Source organism: Penaeus monodon, chromosome 20 (assembly GCF_015228065.2).
Source record: "Penaeus monodon isolate SGIC_2016 chromosome 20, NSTDA_Pmon_1, whole genome shotgun sequence".
Taxonomy (NCBI): domain Eukaryota; kingdom Metazoa; phylum Arthropoda; class Malacostraca; order Decapoda; family Penaeidae; genus Penaeus; species Penaeus monodon.
In genome coordinates this window covers 38,713,040-38,713,366 of record NC_051405.1, presented here as the reverse complement: position 1 = coordinate 38,713,366, position 327 = coordinate 38,713,040, and the positions used below count along the sequence as shown (strand labels likewise).

General features: G+C 38.8%; 1 protein-coding gene across 1 annotated transcript in view; it reads left to right on the top strand.

The window, feature by feature from the left end:
• The window catches only part of LOC119585807 (alkaline phosphatase, tissue-nonspecific isozyme-like), a gene marked incomplete at its 5' end in the record, with an annotated part of 89,217 nt that overhangs the window by 87,908 nt on the left and 982 nt on the right, over nt 1-327 (top strand).

Here is a 327-nt window from a genome sequence, read left to right as displayed (position 1 = left end):
TATTGTAATGCCTCTCTACGTTAACACTAAAGTGCACACTAAAGTCTTCTATTCATAAAAAAAAAAAAATCCCTGAAAAAGGCAATGTAAACCACGAATTCACATTAAAGTGGAAATACCTGTATGGAGGTATTGCATTCCTTCGCCCAGACGATCTTACGTATGAAAAGGACATGTCCCTTTAATACTGCTCACTTTAGGTACGCTCTCTTATTAAGGTACGCCTTATTCGTGTCCTTTAAAGGGGCTAAACCTCCTTAATCGTGTTCTCAAATGAACGAACGCACGCAAGATTACACGCACGGAATGAAAACACATGGGAATGTT